Source organism: Dendrobates tinctorius, unplaced genomic scaffold (assembly GCF_039654945.1).
Source record: "Dendrobates tinctorius isolate UK_male_01 unplaced genomic scaffold, ASM3965494v1 ptg000019l, whole genome shotgun sequence".
Classification (NCBI taxonomy): domain Eukaryota; kingdom Metazoa; phylum Chordata; class Amphibia; order Anura; family Dendrobatidae; genus Dendrobates; species Dendrobates tinctorius.
In genome coordinates, this window is record NW_027361687.1 from 17,182,701 (window position 1) to 17,207,502 (window position 24,802).

Sequence of the window (24,802 nt, forward strand, 5' to 3'; positions counted from 1 at the left end):
AAATGATTATGACATCATCCAATGATTTTGACATCAAATGATTATGACATCATCAAATGATTATGACATCACCAAAATGATTATGACATCAACAAAATGATTATGACATCAACAAAATGATTATGACATCATCTAATGATTATGACATTATCAAATGATTATGACATCAACAAAATGATTATGACATCATCCAATGATTATGACATCAAATGATTATGACATCATCAAATGATTATGACATCACAAAATGATTATGACATCATCTAATGATTATGACATCATCAAATGGATATGACATCAACAAAATGATTATGACATCATCTAATGATTATGACATCATCAAATGATTATGACATCAACAAAATGATTATGACATCATCCAATGATTATGACATCTAATGATTATGACATCAACAAAATGATTATGACATCATCCAATGATTTTGACATCATCAAATCATTATGACATCAACAAAATGATTATGACATCATCTAATGATTATGACATCAAATGATTATGACATCATCAAATCATTATGCCATCAACAAAATGATTATGGCATCATCAAATGATTATGACATCAACAAAATGATTATGACATCATCCAATGATTATGACATCAACAAAATGATTATGACATCATCAAATGATTATTACATCAACAAAATGATTATGACATCATCTAATGATTATGACATCATCTAATGATTATGACATCAACAAAATGATTATGTCATCATCCAATGATTATGACATCAAATGATTATGACATCATCAAATGATTATGACATCAACAAAATGAATATGACATCATCCAATGATTATGACATCAAATGATTATGACATCATCTAATGATTATGACATCATCAAATGATTATGACATCAACAAAATGATTATGACATCAAATGATTATGACATGATCTAATGATTATGACATCATGAAATGTTTATGACATCAACAAAATGAATATGACATCATCCAATGATTATGACATCATCAAATGATTATGACATCAACAAAATGATTATGACATCATCCAATGATTATGACATCAAATGATTATGACATCATCAAATCATTATGACATCAACAAAATGATTATGACATCATCTAATGATTATGACATCATCAAATGATTATGACATCAACAAAATGATTATGACATCATCCAATGATTATGACATCATCCAATGATTATGACATCATCAAATCATTATGACATCAACAAAATGATTATGACACCATCTAATGATTATGACATCATCAAATGATTATGACATCAACAAAATGATTATGACATCATCCAATGATTTTGACATCAAATGATTATGACATCATCAAATGATTATGACATCACCAAAATGATTATGACATCAACAAAATGATTATGACATCAACAAAATGATTATGACATCATCTAATGATTATGACATTATCAAATGATTATGACATCAACAAAATGATTATGACATCATCCAATGATTATGACATCAAATTATTATGACATCATCAAATGATTATGACATCACAAAATGATTATGACATCATCTAATGATTATGACATCATCAAATGGATATGACATCAACAAAATGATTATGACATCATCTAATGATTATGACATCATCAAATGATTATGACATCAACAAAATGATTATGACATCATCCAATGATTATGACATCAAATGATTATGACATCATCAAATGATTATGACATCACCAAAATGATTATGACATCATCAAATGATTATGACATCAACAAAATGATTATGACATCAACAAAATGATTATGACATCATCTAATGATTATGACATTATCAAATGATTATGACATCAACAAAATGATTATGACATCATCCAATGATTATGACATCAAATGATTATGACATCATCAAATGATTATGACATCACAAAATGATTATGACATCATCTAATGATTATGACATCATCAAATGATTATGACATCAACAAAATGATTATGACATCATCTAATGATTATGACATCATCAAATGATTATGACATCAACAAAATGATTATGACATCATCCAATGATTATAACATCAAATGATTATGACATCATCAAATGATTATGACATCAAATGATTATGACATCAACAAAATGATTATGACATCATCCAATGATTTTGACATCATCAAATCATTATGACATCAACAAAATGATTATGACATCAACAAAATGATTATGACATCATCAAATGATTATGACATCAAATGATTATGACATCATCAAATGATTATGACATCAACAAAATGATGATGACATCATCCAATGATTATGACATCATCCAATGATTATGACATCATCAAATCATTATGACATCAACAAAATGATTAAGACATCATCTAATGATTATGACATCATCAAATGATTATGACATCAACAAAATGATTATGACATCATCCAATGATTATGACATCAAATGATTATGACATCATCAAATGATTATGACATCACCAAAATGATTATGACATCATCAAATGATTATGACATCAACAAAATGATTATGACATCAACAAAATGATTATGACATCATCCAATGATTATGACATCAAATGATTATGACATCATCAAATGATTATGACATCAACAAAATGATTATGACATCATCCGATGATTATGACATCAAATGATTATGACATCATCAAATGATTATGACATCAACAAAATGATTATGACATCATCTAATGATTATGACATCATCAAATGATTATGACATCAACAAAATGATTATGACATCATCTACTGATTATGACATCATCAAATGATTATGACATCAACAAAATGATTATGACATCATCCAATGATTATGACATCAACAAAATGATTATGACATCATCCAATGATTATGACATCAAATGTTTATGACATCATCAAATGATTATGACATCAACAAAATGATTATGACATCATCCAATGATTATGACATCAAATGATTATGACATCATCAAATGATTATGACATCAACAAAATGATTATGGCATCATCAAATGATTATGACATCAAATGATTATGACATCATCTAATGATTATGACATCAACAAAATGATTATGGCATCATCAAATGATTATGACATCAACAAAATGATTATGGCATCATCAAATGATTATGACATCAACAAAATGATTATGGCATCATCAAATGATTATGACATCAACAAAATTATTATGACATCATACAATGATTTTGACATCATCAAATCATTATGACATCAACAAAATGATTATGACATCAACAAAATGATTGACATCATCAAATGATTATGACATCAACAAAATGATTATGACATCATCCAAGGATTATGACATCAAATGATTATGACATCATCAAATCATTATGACATCAACAAAATGATTATGACATCATCTAATGATTATGACATCAACAAAATGATTATGTCATCATCCAATGATTATGACATCAAATGATTATGACATCATCAAATGATTATGACATCAACAAAATGATTATGACATCATCTAATGATTATGACATCATCAAATGATTATGACATCAACAAAATGATTATGACATCATCTAATGATTATGACATCATCAAATGATTATGACATCAACAAAATGATTATGACATCATCCAATGATTATGACATCAACAAAATGATTATGACATCATCCAATGATTATGACATCAAATGTTTATGACATCATCAAATGATTATGACATCAACAAAATGATTATGACATCATCCAATGATTATGACATCAAATGATTATGACATCATCAAATCATTATGACATCAACAAAATGATTATGACATCATCTAATGATTATGACATCATCAAATGATTATGACATCAACAAAATGATTATGACATCATCCAATGATTATGATATCATCCAATGATTATGACATCATCAAATCATTATGACATCAACAAAATGATTATGACATCATCTAATGATTGACATCATCAAATGATTATGACATCAACAAAATGATTATAACATCATCCAATGATTATGACATCAAATGATTATGACATCATCAAATGATTATGACATCACCAAAATGATTATGACATCATCAAATGATTATGACATCAACAAAATGATTATGACATCAGCAAAATGATTATGACATCATCTAATGATTATGACATTATCAAATGATTATGACATCATCCAATGATTATGACATCAAATGATTATGACATCATCCAATGATTATGACATCAAATGATTATGACATCATCAAATGATTATGACATCACAAAATGATTATGACATCATCTAATGATTATGACATCATCAAATGATTATGACATCAACAAAATCATTATGACATCATCTAATGATCATGACATCATCAAATGATTATGACATCAACAAAATGATTATGACATCATCCAATGATTATGACATCAAATGATTATGACATCATCAAATGATTATGACATCACCAAAATGATTATGACATCATCAAATGATTATGACATCAACAAAATGATTATGACATCAACAAAATGATTATGACATCATCTAATGATTATGACATTATCAAATGATTATGACATCAACAAAATGATTATGACATCATCCAATGATTATGACATCAAATGATTATGACATCATCAAATGATTATGACATCACAAAATGATTATGACATCATCTAATGATTATGACATCATCAAATGATTATGACATCAACAAAATGATTATGACATCATCTAATGATTATGACATCATCAAATGATTATGACATCAACAAATGATTATGACATCAACAAAATGATTATGACATCATCCAATGATTATGACATCAACAAAATGATTATGACTTCATCCAATGATTATGACATCATCCAATGATTATGACATCATCAAATCATTATGACATCAACAAAATTATTATGACATCATCTAATGATTATGACATCATCAAATGATTATGACATCAACAAAATGATTATGACATCATCCAATGATTATGACATCAAATGATTATGACATCATCAAATGATTATGACATCAACAAAATGATTATGACATCATCCAATGATTATGACATCAAATGATTATGACATCAACAAAATGATTATGACATCATCCAATGATTTTGACATCATCAAATCATTATGACATCAACAAAATGATTATGACATCATCTAATGATTATGACATCAAATGATTATGACATCATCAAATGATTATGCCATCAACAAAATGATTATGGCATCATCAAATGATTATGACATCAACAAAATGATTATGACATCATCCAATGATTATGACATCAACAAAATGATTATGACATCATCAAATGATTATTACATCAACAAAATGATTATGACATCATCTAATGATTATGACATCATCTAATGATTATGACATCAACAAAATGATTATGTCATCATCCAATGATTATGACATCAAATGATTATGACATCATCAAATGATTATGACATCAACAAAATGAATATGACATCATCCAATGATTATGACATCAAATGATTATGACATCATCTAATGATTATGACATCATCAAATGATTATGACATCAACAAAATGATTATGACATCAAATGATTATGACATGATCTAATGATTATGACATCATGAAATGTTTATGACATCAACAAAATGAATATGACATCATCCAATGATTATGACATCATCAAATGATTATGACATCAACAAAATGATTATGACATCATCCAATGATTATGACATCAAATGATTATGACATCATCAAATCATTATGACATCAACAAAATGATTATGACACCATCTAATGATTATGACATCATCAAATGATTATGACATCAACAAAATGATTATGACATCATCCAATGATTATGACATCATCCAATGATTATGACATCATAAAATCATTATGACATCAACAAAATGATTATGACACCATCTAATGATTATGACATCATCAAATGATTATGACATCAACAAAATGATTATGACATCATCCAATGATTTTGACATCAAATGATTATGACATCATCAAATGATTATGACATCACCAAAATGATTATGACATCAACAAAATGATTATGACATCAACAAAATGATTATGACATCATCTAATGATTATGACATTATCAAATGATTATGACATCAACAAAATGATTATGACATCATCCAATGATTATGACATCAAATGATTATGACATCATCAAATGATTATGACATCACAAAATGATTATGACATCATCTAATGATTATGACATCATCAAATGGATATGACATCAACAAAATGATTATGACATCATCTAATGATTATGACATCATCAAATGATTATGACATCAACAAAATGATTATGACATCATCCAATGATTATGACATCAAATGATTATGACATCATCAAATGATTATGACATCACAAAATGATTATGACATCATCTAATGATTATGACATCATCAAATGATTATGACATCAACAAAATGATTATGACATCATCTAATGATTATGACATCATCAAATGATTATGACATCAACAAAATGATTATGACATCATCCAATGATTATGACATCATCCAATGATTATGACATCATCAAATCATTATGACATCAACAAAATGATTATGACATCATCTAATGATTATGACATCATCAAATGATTATGACATCATCAAATGATTATGACATCAAATGATTATGACATCATCAAATGATTATGACATCAACAAAATGATGATGACATCATCCAATGATTATGACATCATCCAATGATTATGACATCATCAAATCATTATGACATCAACAAAATGATTATGACATCATCTAATGATTATGACATCATCAAATGATTATGACATCAACAAAATGATTATGACATCATCCAATGATTATGACATCAAATGATTATGACATCATCAAATGATTATGACATCACCAAAATGATTATGACATCATCAAATGATTATGACATCAACAAAATGATTATGACATCAACAAAATGATTATGACATCATCCAATGATTATGACATCAAATGATTATGACATCATCAAATGATTATGACATCAACAAAATGATTATGACATCATCCGATGATTATGACATCAAATGATTATGACATCATCAAATGATTATGACATCAACAAAATGATTATGACATCATCTAATGATTATGACATCATCAAATGATTATGACATCAACAAAATGATTATGACATCATCTACTGATTATGACATCATCAAATGATTATGACATCAACAAAATGATTATGACATCATCCAATGATTATGACATCAACAAAATGATTATGACATCATCCAATGATTATGACATCAAATGTTTATGACATCATCAAATGATTATGACATCAACAAAATGATTATGACATCATCCAATGATTATGACATCAAATGATTATGACATCATCAAATGATTATGACATCAACAAAATGATTATGGCATCATCAAATGATTATGACATCAAATGATTATGACATCATCTAATGATTATGACATCAACAAAATGATTATGGCATCATCAAATGATTATGACATCAACAAAATGATTATGGCATCATCAAATGATTATGACATCAACAAAATGATTATGGCATCATCAAATGATTATGACATCAACAAAATTATTATGACATCATCCAATGATTTTGACATCATCAAATCATTATGACATCAACAAAATGATTATGACATCAACAAAATGATTGACATCATCAAATGATTATGACATCAACAAAATGATTATGACATCATCCAAGGATTATGACATCAAATGATTATGACATCATCAAATGATTATGACATCAACAAAATGATTATGACATCAAATGATTATGACATGATCTAATGATTATGACATCATCAAATGATTATGACATCAACAAAATGAATATGACATCATCCAATGATTATGACATCATCAAATGATTATGACATCAACAAAATGATTATGACATCATCCAATGATTATGACATCAACAAAATGATTATGGCATCATCAAATGATTATGACATCAACAAAATGATTATGACATCATCAAATGATTATGACATCATCCAATGATTATGACATCAAATGATTATGACATCATCAAATGATTATGACATCAACAAAATGATGATGACATCATCCAATGATTATGACATCATCCAATGATTATGACATCATCAAATCATTATGACATCAACAAAATGATTATGACATCATCTAATGATTATGACATCATCAAATGATTATGACATCAACAAAATGATTATGACATCATCCAATGATTATGACATCAAATGATTATGACATCATCAAATGATTATGACATCAATAAAATGATTATGACATCATCAAATGATTATGACATCAAAAAAATGATTATGACATCAACAAAATGATTATGACATCATCTAATGATTATGACATTATCAAATGATTATGACATCATCCGATGATTATGACATCAACAAAATGATTATGACATCATCCAATGATTATGACATCAAATGATTATGACATCATCAAATGATTATGACATCAACAAAATGATTATGACATCATCTAATGATTATGACATCATCAAATGATTATGACATCAACAAAATGATTATGACATCATCCAATGATTATGACATCAAATGATTATGACATCAACAAAATGATTATGACATCATCCAATGATTATGACATCATCCAATGATTATAACATCATCAAATCATTATGACATCAACAAAATGATTATGACATCAACAAAATGATTATGGCATCATCAAGTGATTATGACATCAACAAAATGATTATGACATCATCCAATGATTATGACATCATCAAATCATTATGACATCATCAAATCATTATGACATCAACAAAATGATTATGACATCAACAAAATGATGATGACATCATCAAATGATTATGACATCAACAAAATGATTATGACATCATCCAATGATTATGACATCAAATGATTATGACATCATCAAATGATTATGACATCAACAAAATGATTATGACATCAACAAAATGATTATGGCATCATCAAATGATTATGACATCAACAAAATCATTATGACATCATCAAATGATTATGACATCAACAAAATGAATATGACATCATCCAATGATTATGACATCAAATGATTATGACATCATCTAATGATTATGACATCATCAAATGATTATGACATCAACAAAATGATTATGACATCAAATGATTATGACATGATCTAATGATTATGACATCATGAAATGATTATGACATCAACAAAATGAATATGACATCATCCAATGATTATGACATCATCAAATGATTATGACATCAACAAAATGAATATGACATCATCCAATGATTATAACATCATCAAATCATTATGACATCAACAAAATGATTATGACATCAACAAAATGATTATGACATCATCCAATGATTATGACATCATCCAATGATTATGACATCATCAAATCATTATGACATCAACAAAATGATTATGACAGCATCCCATGATTGTGACATCAAATGATTATGACATCATCAAATGATTATGACATCAACAAAATGATTATGACATCATCAAATGATTATGACATCAACAAAATGATTATGACATCATCTAATGATTATGACATCATCAAATGATTATGACATCAACAAAATGATTATGACATCATCTAATGATTATGACATCAACAAAATGATTATGACATCATCTAATGATTATGACATCAAATGATTATGACATCAACAAAATGATTATGACATCATCCAATGATTATGACATCAAATGATTATGACATAATCAAATGATTATGACATCAACAAAATGATTATGACATCATCCAATGATTATGACATCAAATGATTATGACATCATCAAATCATTATGACATCAACAAAATGATTATGACATCAACAAAATAATTATGACATCATCTAATGATTATGACATCAACAAAATGATTATGACATCATCCAATGATTATGACATCAAATGATTATGACATAATCAAATGATTATGACATCAACAAAATGATTATGACATCATCCAATGATTATGACATCAAATGATTATGACATCATCAAATGATTATGACATCAACAAAATGATGATGACATCATCCAATGATTATGACATCATCAAATCATTATGACATCAACAAAATGATTATGACATCAACAAAATGATTATGACATCATCAAATGATTATGACATCAACAAAATGATTATGACATCATCAAATGATTATGACATCAACAAAATGATTATGACATTATAAAATGATTATGACATCAACAAAATGATTATGGCATCATCAAATGATTATGACATCAACAAAATGATTATGACATCATCAAATGATTATGACATCAACAAAATGATTATGGCATCATCAAATCATTATGACATCAACAAAATGATTATGACATCAACAAAATGATTATGACATTATAAAATGATTATGACATCAACAAAATGATTATGGCATCATCAAATGATTATGACATCAACAAAATCATTATGACATCATCAAATGATTATGACATCAACAAAATGATTATGACATCATCCAATGATTATGACATCAAATGATTATGACATCATCAAATCATTATGACATCAACAAAATGATTATGATATCAACAAAATGATTATGGCATCATCAAATGATTATGACATCAACAAAATTATTATGACATCATACAATGATTTTGACATCATCAAATCATTATGACATCAACAAAATGATTATGACATCAACAAAATGATTGACATCATCAAATGATTATGACATCAACAAAATGATTATGACATCATCCAAGGATTATGACATCAAATGATTATGACATCATCAAATCATTATGACATCAACAAAATGATTATGACATCATCTAATGATTATGACATCAACAAAATGATTATGACATCATCCAATGATTATGACATCAAATGATTATGACATCAACAAAATGATTATGACATCATCCAATGATTTTGACATCATCAAATCATTATGACATCAACAAAATGATTATGACATCATCAAATGATTATGACATCATCAAATCATTATGACATCAACAAAATGATTGACATCATCAAATGATTATGACATCAACAAAATGATTATGACATCATCCAAGGATTATGACTTCAAATGATTATGACATCATCAAATCATTATGACATCAACAAAATGATTATGACATCATCTAATGATTATGACATCAACAAAATGATTATGACATCATCCAATGATTGTGACATCAAATGATTATGACATCAACAAAATGATTATGACATCATCCAATGATTTTGACATCATCAAATCATTATGACATCAACAAAATGATTATGACATCATCTAATGATTATGACATCAAATGATTATGACATCATCAAATGATTATGCCATCAACAAAATGATTATGGCATCATCAAATGATTATGACATCAACAAAATGATTATGACATCATCCAATGATTATGACATCAACAAAATGATTATGACATCATCAAATGATTACTACATCAACAAAATGATTATGACATCATCTAATGATTATGACATCATCTAATGATTATGACATCAACAAAATGATTATGTCATCATCCAATGATTATGACATCAAATGATTATGACATCATCAAATGATTATGACATCAACAAAATGATTATGACATCATCTAATGATTATGACATCATCAAATGATTATGACATCAACAAAATGATTATGACATCATCTAATGATTATGACATCATCAAATGATTATGACATCAACAAAATGATTATGACATCATCCAATGATTATGACATCAACAAAATGATTATGACATCATCCAATGATTATGACATCAAATGTTTATGACATCATCAAATGATTATGACATCAACAAAATGATTATGACATCATCCAATGATTATGACATCAAATGATTATGACATCATCAAATCATTATGACATCAACAAAATGATTATGACATCATCTAATGATTATGACATCATCAAATGATTATGACATCAACAAAATGATTATGACATCATCCAATGATTATGATATCATCCAATGATTATGACATCATCAAATCATTATGACATCAACAAAATGATTATGACATCATCTAATGATTGACATCATCAAATGATTATGACATCAACAAAATGATTATAACATCATCCAATGATTATGACATCAAATGATTATTACATCATCAAATGATTATGACATCACCAAAATGATTATGACATCAACAAAATGATTATGACATCAGCAAAATGATTATGACATCATCTAATGATTATGACATTATCAAATGATTATGACATCATCCAATGATTATGACATCAAATGATTATGACATCATCCAATGATTATGACATCAAATGATTATGACATCATCAAATGATTATGACATCACAAAATGATTATGACATCATCTAATGATTATGACATCATCAAATGATTATGACATCAACAAAATCATTATGACATCATCTAATGATCATGACATCATCAAATGATTATGACATCAACAAAATGATTATGACATCATCCAATGATTATGACATCAAATGATTATGACATCATCAAATGATTATGACATCACCAAAATGATTATGACATCATCAAATGATTATGACATCAACAAAATGATTATGACATCAACAAAATGATTATGACATCATCTAATGATTATGACATTATCAAATGATTATGACATCAACAAAATGATTATGACATCATCCAATGATTATGACATCAAATGATTATGACATCATCAAATGATTATGACATCACAAAATGATTATGACATCATCTAATGATTATGACATCATCAAATGATTATGACATCAACAAAATGATTATGACATCATCTAATGATTATGACATCATCAAATGATTATGACATCAACAAATGATTATGACATCAACAAAATGATTATGACATCATCCAATGATTATGACATCAACAAAATGATTATGACTTCATCCAATGATTATGACATCATCCAATGATTATGACATCATCAAATCATTATGACATCAACAAAATTATTATGACATCATCTAACGATTATGACATCATCAAATGATTATGACATCAACAAAATGATTATGACATCATCCAATGATTATGACATCAAATGATTATGACATCATCAAATGATTATGACATCAACAAAATGATTATGACATCATCCAATGATTATGACATCAAATGATTATGACATCAACAAAATGATTATGACATCATCCAATGATTTTGACATCATCAAATCATTATGACATCAACAAAATGATTATGACATCATCTAATGATTATGACATCAAATGATTATGACATCATCAAATGATTATGCCATCAACAAAATGATTATGGCATCATCAAATGATTATGACATCAACAAAATGATTATGACATCATCCAATGATTATGACATCAACAAAATGATTATGACATCATCAAATGATTATTACAGCAACAAAATGATTATGACATCATCTAATGATTATGACATCATCTAATGATTATGACATCAACAAAATGATTATGTCATCATCCAATGATTATGACATCAAATGATTATGACATCATCAAATGATTATGACATCAACAAAATGAATATGACATCATCCAATGATTATGACATCAAATGATTATGACATCATCTAATGATTATGACATCATCAAATGATTATGACATCAACAAAATGATTATGACATCAAATGATTATGACATGATCTAATGATTATGACATCATGAAATGTTTATGACATCAACAAAATGAATATGACATCATCCAATGATTATGACATCATCAAATGATTATGACATCAACAAAATGATTATGACATCATCCAATGATTATGACATCAAATGATTATGACATCATCAAATCATTATGACATCAACAAAATGATTATGACATCATCTAATGATTATGACATCATCAAATGATTATGACATCAACAAAATGATTATGACATCATCCAATGATTATGACATCATCCAATGATTATGACATCATCAAATCATTATGACATCAACAAAATGATTATGACACCATCTAATGATTATGACATCATCAAATGATTATGACATCAACAAAATGATTATGACATCATCCAATGATTTTGACATCAAATGATTATGACATCATCAAATGATTATGACATCACCAAAATGATTATGACATCAACAAAATGATTATGACATCAACAAAATGATTATGACATCATCTAATGATTATGACATTATCAAATGATTATGACATCAACAAAATGATTATGACATCATCCAATGATTATGACATCAAATGATTATGACATCATCAAATGATTATGACATCACAAAATGATTATGACATCATCTAATGATTATGACATCATCAAATGGATATGACATCAACAAAATGATTATGACATCATCTAATTATTATGACATCATCAAATGATTATGACATCAACAAAATGATTATGACATCATCCAATGATTATGACATCAAATGATTATGACATCATCAAATGATTATGACATCACCAAAATGATTATGACATCATCAAATGATTATGACATCAACAAAATGATTATGACATCAACAAAATGATTATGACATCATCTAATGATTATGACATCATCAAATGATTATGACATCAACAAAATGATTATGACATCATCTAATGATTATGACATCATCAAATGATTATGACATCAACAAAATGATTATGACATCATCCAATGATTATAACATCAAATGATTATGACATCATCAAATGATTATGACATCAAATGATTATGACATCAACAAAATGATTATGACATCATCCAATGATTTTGACATCATCAAATCATTATGACATCAACAAAATGATTATGACATCAACAAAATGATTATGACATCATCAAATGATTATGACATCAAATGATTATGACATCATCAAATGATTATGACATCAACAAAATGATGATGACATCATCCAATGATTATGACATCATCCAATGATTATGACATCATCAAATCATTATGACATCAACAAAATGATTATGACATCATCTAATGATTATGACATCATCAAATGATTATGACATCAACAAAATGATTATGACATCATCCAATGATTATGACATCAAATGATTATGACATCATCAAATGATTATGACATCACCAAAATGATTATGACATCATCAAATGATTATGACATCAACAAAATGATTATGACATCAACAAAATGATTATGACATCATCCAATGATTATGACATCAAATGATTATGACATCATCAAATGATTATGACATCAACAAAATGATTATGACATCATCCGATGATTATGACATCAAATGATTATGACATCATCAAATGATTATGACATCAACAAAATGATTATGACATCATCTAATGATTATGACATCATCAAATGATTATGACATCAACAAAATGATTATGACATCATCTACTGATTATGACATCATCAAATGATTATGACATCAACAAAATGATTATGACATCATCCAATGATTATGACATCAACAAAATGATTATGACATCATCCAATGATTATGACATCAAATGTTTATGACATCATCAAATGATTATGACATCAACAAAATGATTATGACATCATCCAATGATTATGACATCAAATGATTATGACATCATCAAATGATTATGACATCAACAAAATGATTATGGCATCATCAAATGATTATGACATCAAATGATTATGACATCATCTAATGATTATGACATCAACAAAATGATTATGGCATCATCAAATGATTATGACATCAACAAAATGATTATGGCATCATCAAATGATTATGACATCAACAAAATGATTATGGCATCATCAAATGATTATGACATCAACAAAATTATTATGACATCATACAATGATTTTGACATCATCAAATCATTATGACATCAACAAAATGATTATGACATCAACAAAATGATTGACATCATCAAATGATTATGACATCAACAAAATGATTATGACATCATCCAAGGATTATGACATCAAATGATTATGACATCATCAAATCATTATGACATCAACAAAATGATTATGACATCATCTAATGATTATGACATCAACAAAATGATTATGTCATCATCCAATGATTATGACATCAAATGATTATGACATCATCAAATGATTATGACATCAACAAAATGATTATGACATCATCTAATGATTATGACATCATCAAATGATTATGACATCAACAAAATGATTATGACATCATCTAATGATTATGACATCATCAAATGATTATGACATCAACAAAATGATTATGACATCATCCAATGATTATGACATCAACAAAATGATTATGACATCATCCAATGATTATGACATCAAATGTTTATGACATCATCAAATGATTATGACATCAACAAAATGATTATGACATCATCCAATGATTATGACATCAAATGATTATGACATCATCAAATCATTATGACATCAACAAAATGATTATGACATCATCTAATGATTATGACATCATCAAATGATTATGACATCAACAAAATGATTATGACATCATCCAATGATTATGATATCATCCAATGATTATGACATCATCAAATCATTATGACATCAACAAAATGATTATGACATCATCCAATGATTATGATATCATCCAATGATTATGACATCAACAAAATGATTATGACATCAGCAAAATGATTATGACATCATCTAATGATTATGACATTATCAAATGATTATGACATCATCCAATGATTATGACATCAAATGATTATGACATCATCCAATGATTATGACATCAAATGATTATGACATCATCAAATGATTATGACATCACAAAATGATTATGACATCATCTAATGATTATGACATCATCAAATGATTATGACATCAACAAAATCATTATGACATCATCTAATGATCATGACATCATCAAATGATTATGACATCAACAAAATGATTATGACATCATCCAATGATTATGACATCAAATGATTATGACATCATCAAATGATTATGACATCACCAAAATGATTATGACATCATCAAATGATTATGACATCAACAAAATGATTATGACATCAACAAAATGATTATGACATCATCTAATGATTATGACATTATCAAATGATTATGACATCAACAAAATGATTATGACATCATCCAATGATTATGACATCAAATGATTATGACATCATCAAATGATTATGACATCACAAAATGATTATGACATCATCTAATGATTATGACATCATCAAATGATTATGACATCAACAAAATGATTATGACATCATCTAATGATTATGACATCATCAAATGATTATGACATCAACAAATGATTATGACATCAACAAAATGATTATGACATCATCCAATGATTATGACATCAACAAAATGATTATGACTTCATCCAATGATTATGACATCATCCAATGATTATGACATCATCAAATCATTATGACATCAACAAAATTATTATGACATCATCTAATGATTATGACATCATCAAATGATTATGACATCAACAAAATGATTATGACATCATCCAATGATTATGACATCAAATGATTATGACATCATCAAATGATTATGACATCAACAAAATGATTATGACATCATCCAATGATTATGACATCAAATGATTATGACATCAACAAAATGATTATGACATCATCCAATGATTTTGACATCATCAAATCATTATGACATCAACAAAATGATTATGACATCATCTAATGATTATGACATCAAATGATTATGACATCATCAAATGATTATGCCATCAACAAAATGATTATGGCATCATCAAATGATTATGACATCAACAAAATGATTATGACATCATCCAATGATTATGACATCAACAAAATGATTATGACATCATCAAATGATTATTACATCAACAAAATGATTATGACATCATCTAATGATTATGACATCATCTAATGATTATGACATCAACAAAATGATTATGTCATCATCCAATGATTATGACATCAAATGATTATGACATCATCAAATGATTATGACATCAACAAAATGAATATGACATCATCCAATGATTATGACATCAAATGATTATGACATCATCTAATGATTATGACATCATCAAATGATTATGACATCAACAAAATGATTATGACATCAAATGATTATGACATGATCTAATGATTATGACATCATGAAATGTTTATGACATCAACAAAATGAATATGACATCATCCAATGATTATGACATCATCAAATGATTATGACATCAACAAAATGATTATGACATCATCCAATGATTATGACATCAAATGATTATGACATCATCAAATCATTATGACATCAACAAAATGATTATGACATCATCTAATGATTATGACATCATCAAATGATTATGACATCAACAAAATGATTATGACATCATCCAATGATTATGACATCATCCAATGATTATGACATCATCAAATCATTATGACATCAACAAAATGATTATGACACCATCTAATGATTATGACATCATCAAATGATTATGACATCAACAAAATGATTATGACATCATCCAATGATTTTGACATCAAATGATTATGACATCATCAAATGATTATGACATCACCAAAATGATTATGACATCAACAAAATGATTATGACATCAACAAAATGATTATGACATCATCTAATGATTATGACATTATCAAATGATTATGACATCAACAAAATGATTATGACATCATCCAATGATTATGACATCAAATGATTATGACATCATCAAATGATTATGACATCACCAAAATGATTATGACATCATCAAATGATTATGACATCAACAAAATGATTATGACATCAACAAAATGATTATGACATCATCTAATGATTATGACATTATCAAATGATTATGACATCAACAAAATGATTATGACATCATCCAATGATTATGACATCAAATGATTATGACATCATCAAATGATTATGACATCACAAAATGATTATGACATCATCTAATGATTATGACATCATCAAATGATTATGACATCAACAAAATGATTATGACATCATCTAATGATTATGACATCATCAAATGATTATGACATCAACAAAATGATTATGACATCATCCAATGATTATAACATCAAATGATTATGACATCATCAAATGATTATGACATCAACAAAATGATTATGACATCATCCAATGATTATGACATCAAATGATTATGACATCAACAAAATGATTATGACATCATCCAATGATTTTGACATCATCAAATCATTATGACATCAACAAAATGATTATGACATCAACAAAATGATTATGACATCATCAAATGATTATGACATCAAATGATTATGACATCATCAAATGATTATGACATCAACAAAATGATGATGACATCATCCAATGATTATGACATCATCCAATGATTATGACATCATCAAATCATTATGACATCAACAAAATGATTATGACATCATCTAATGATTATGACATCATCAAATGATTATGACATCAACAAAATGATTATGACATCATCCAATGATTATGACATCAAATGATTATAACATCATCAAATGATTATGACATCACCAAAATGATTATGACATCATCAAATGATTATGACATCAACAAAATGATTATGACATCAACAAAATGATTATGACATCATCCAATGATTATGACATCAAATGATTATGACATCATCAAATGATTATGACATCAACAAAATGATTATGACATCATCCGATGATTATGACATCAAATGATTATGACATCATCAAATGATTATGACATCAACAAAATGATTATGACATCATCTAATGATTATGACATCATCAAATGATTATGACATCAACAAAATGATTATGACATCATCTACTGATTATGACATCATCAAATGATTATGACATCAACAAAATGATTATGACATCATCCAATGATTATGACATCAACAAAATGATTATGACATCATCCAATGATTATGACATCAAATGTTTATGACATCATCAAATGATTATGACATCAACAAAATGATTATGACATCATCCAATGATTATGACATCAAATGATTATGACATCATCAAATGATTATGACATCAACAAAATGATTATGGCATCATCAAATGATTATGACATCAAATGATTATGACATCATCTAATGATTATGACATCAACAAAATGATTATGGCATCATCAAATGATTATGACATCAACAAAATGATTATGGCATCATCAAATGATTATGACATCAACAAAATGATTATGACATCATCAAATGATTATTACATCAACAAAATGATTATGACATCATCTAATGATTATGACATCATCTAATGATTATGACATCAACAAAATGATTATGTCATCATCCAATGATTATGACATCAAATGATTATGACATCATCAAATGATTATGACATCAACAAAATGAATATGACATCATCCAATGATTATGACATCAAATGATTATGACATCATCTAATGATTATGACATCATCAAATGATTATGACATCAACAAAATGATTATGACATCAAATGATTATGACATGATCTAATGATTATGACATCATGAAATGTTTATGACATCAACAAAATGAATATGACATCATCCAATGATTATGACATCATCAAATGATTATGACATCAACAAAATGATTATGACATCATCCAATGATTATGACATCAAATGATTATGACATCATCAAATCATTATGACATCAACAAAATGATTATGACATCATCTAATGATTATGACATCATCAAATGATTATGACATCAACAAAATGATTATGACATCATCCAATGATTATGACATCATCCAATGATTATGACATCATCAAATCATTATGACATCAACAAAATGATTATGACACCATCTAATGATTATGACATCATCAAATGATTATGACATCAACAAAATGATTATGACATCATCCAATGATTTTGACATCAAATGATAATGACATCATCAAATGATTATGACATCACCAAAATGATTATGACATCAACAAAATGATTATGACATCAACAAAATGATTATGACATCATCTAATGATTATGACATTATCAAATGATTATGACATCAACAAAATGATTATGACATCATCCAATGATTATGACATCAAATGATTATGACATCATCAAATGATTATGACATCACAAAATGATTATGACATCATCTAATGATTATGACATCATCAAATGGATATGACATCAACAAAATGATTATGACATCATCTAATTATTATGACATCATCAAATGATTATGACATCAACAAAATGATTATGACATCATCCAATGATTATGACATCAAATGATTATGACATCATCAAATGATTATGACATCACCAAAATGATTATGACATCATCAAATGATTATGACATCAACAAAATGATTATGACATCAACAAAATGATTATGACATCATCTAATGATTATGACATTATCAAATGATTATGACATCAACAAAATGATTATGACATCATCCAATGATTATGACATCAAATGATTATGACATCATCAAATGATTATGACATCACAAAATGATTATGACATCATCTAATGATTATGACATCATCAAATGATTATGACATCAACAAAATGATTATGACATCATCTAATGATTATGACATCATCAAATGATTATGACATCAACAAAATGATTATGACATCATCCAATGATTATAACATCAAATGATTATGACATCATCAAATGATTATGACATCAAATGATTATGACATCAACAAAATGATTATGACATCATCCAATGATTTTGACATCATCAAATCATTATGACATCAACAAAATGATTATGACATCAACAAAATGATTATGACATCATCAAATGATTATGACATCAAATGATTATGACATCATCAAATGATTATGACATCAACAAAATGATGATGACATCATCCAATGATTATGACATCATCCAATGATTATGACATCATCAAATCATTATGACATCAACAAAATGATTATGACATCATCTAATGATTATGACATCATCAAATGATTATGACATCAACAAAATGATTATGACATCATCCAATGATTATGACATCAAATGATTATGACATCATCAAATGATTATGACATCACCAAAATGATTATGACATCATCAAATGATTATGACATCAACAAAATGATTATGACATCAACAAAATGATTATGACATCATCCAATGATTATGACATCAAATGATTATGACATCATCAAATGATTATGACATCAACAAAATGATTATGACATCATCCGATGATTATGACATCAAATGATTATGACATCATCAAATGATTATGACATCAACAAAATGATTATGACATCATCTAATGATTATGACATCATCAAATGATTATGACATCAACAAAATGATTATGACATCATCTACTGATTATGACATCATCAAATGATTATGACATCAACAAAATGATTATGACATCATCCAATGATTATGACATCAACAAAATGATTATGACATCATCCAATGATTATGACATCAAATGTTTATGACATCATCAAATGATTATGACATCAACAAAATGATTATGACATCATCCAATGATTATGACATCAAATGATTATGACATCATCAAATGATTATGACATCAACAAAATGATTATGGCATCATCAAATGATTATGACATCAAATGATTATGACATCATCTAATGATTATGACATCAACAAAATGATTATGGCATCATCAAATGATTATGACATCAACAAAATGATTATGGCATCATCAAATGATTATGACATCAACAAAATGATTATGGCATCATCAAATGATTATGACATCAACAAAATTATTATGACATCATACAATGATTTTGACATCATCAAATCATTATGACATCAACAAAATGATTATGACATCAACAAAATGATTGACATCATCAAATGATTATGACATCAACAAAATGATTATGACATCATCCAAGGATTATGACATCAAATGATTATGACATCATCAAATCATTATGACATCAACAAAATGATTATGACATCATCTAATGATTATGACATCAACAAAATGATTATGTCATCATCCAATGATTATGACATCAAATGATTATGACATCATCAAATGATTATGACATCAACAAAATGATTATGACATCATCTAATGATTATGACATCATCAAATGATTATGACATCAACAAAATGATTATGACATCATCTAATGATTATGACATCATCAAATGATTATGACATCAACAAAATGATTATGACATCATCCAATGATTATGACATCAACAAAATGATTATGACATCATCCAATGATTATGACATCAAATGTTTATGACATCATCAAATGATTATGACATCAACAAAATGATTATGACATCATCCAATGATTATGACATCAAATGATTATGACATCATCAAATCATTATGACATCAACAAAATGATTATGACATCATCTAATGATTATGACATCATCAAATGATTATGACATCAACAAAATGATTATGACATCATCCAATGATTATGATATCATCCAATGATTATGACATCATCAAATCATTATGACATCAACAAAATGATTATGACATCATCTAATGATTGACATCATCAAATGATTATGACATCAACAAAATGATTATAACATCATCCAATGATTATGACATCAAATGATTATGACATCATCAAATGATTATGACATCACCAAAATGATTATGACATCATCAAATGATTATGACATCAACAAAATGATTATGACATCAGCAAAATGATTATGACATCATCTAATGATTATGACATTATCAAATGATTATGACATCATCCAATGATTATGACATCAAATGATTATGACATCATCCAATGATTATGACATCAAATGATTATGACATCATCAAATGATTATGACATCACAAAATGATTATGACATCATCTAATGATTATGACATCATCAAATGATTATGACATCAACAAAATCATTATGACATCATCTAATGATCATGACATCATCAAATGATTATGACATCAACAAAATGATTATGACATCATCCAATGATTATGACATCAAATGATTATGACATCATCAAATGATTATGACATCACCAAAATGATTATGACATCATCAAATGATTATGACATCAACAAAATGATTATGACATCAACAAAATGATTATGACATCATCTAATGATTATGACATTATCAAATGATTATGACATCAACAAAATGATTATGACATCATCCAATGATTATGACATCAAATGATTATGACATCATCAAATGATTATGACATCACAAAATGATTATGACATCATCTAATGATTATGACATCATCAAATGATTATGACATCAACAAAATGATTATGACATCATCTAATGATTATGACATCATCAAATGATTATGACATCAACAAATGATTATGACATCAACAAAATGATTATGACTTCATCCAATGATTATGACATCATCCAATGATTATGACATCATCAAATCATTATGACATCAACAAAATTATTATGACATCATCTAATGATTATGACATCATCAAATGATTATGACATCAACAAAATGATTATGACATCATCCAATGATTATGACATCAAATGATTATGACATCATCAAATGATTATGACATCAACAAAATGATTATGACATCATCCAATGATTATGACATCAAATGATTATGACATCAACAAAATGATTATGACATCATCCAATGATTTTGACATCATCAAATCATTATGACATCAACAAAATGATTATGACATCATCTAATGATTATGACATCAAATGATTATGACATCATCAAATGATTATGCCATCAACAAAATGATTATGGCATCATCAAATGATTATGACATCAACAAAATGATTAAGACATCATCCAAT